The sequence below is a fragment of the Crocuta crocuta genome, unplaced genomic scaffold (genome assembly GCF_008692635.1).
Source record: "Crocuta crocuta isolate KB4526 unplaced genomic scaffold, BGI_CrCroc_1.0 scaffold273, whole genome shotgun sequence".
In the NCBI taxonomy this organism is placed as follows: Eukaryota; Metazoa; Chordata; class Mammalia; order Carnivora; family Hyaenidae; genus Crocuta; species Crocuta crocuta.
In genome coordinates, this window is record NW_027529425.1 from 99867 (window position 1) to 100169 (window position 303).

At 54.8% G+C, this 303-nt stretch overlaps 1 protein-coding gene across 1 annotated transcript in view; it reads right to left on the reverse strand.

The window, feature by feature from the left end:
- The window catches only part of SRRT (serrate, RNA effector molecule), a 16344-nt gene that overhangs the window by 15612 nt on the left and 429 nt on the right, over positions 1-303 (reverse strand). The gene's annotated exons all lie outside the window — the stretch shown is intronic.

Here is a 303-nt window from a genome sequence, read left to right on the forward strand (position 1 = left end):
GGATTGGGGAAAATGGGTAGAGGACAGGGAGGCAGGCTCCCCTGGCGGGGCCAGGGGAAACATGCTAGGGAACAGACAGGAGAAAACAAGGGTACTCACCACTCCTCATCTTTATGAGCCAAAAAGAAATCTTGCATCTGCTGCCTTCGAAAATCCAGCTTATAGTCATTATAGCGCTTCACAGCCTCGGTCTCGTCCACAGAGTCATCCAATGACAGGAGAAACTCCTTGAAAGTCTTCATCACCGGCGGCGGCACACCCAGGTCAATCTCTGCGATGCTGCCCAGCCTGGGGAGGGCCCGG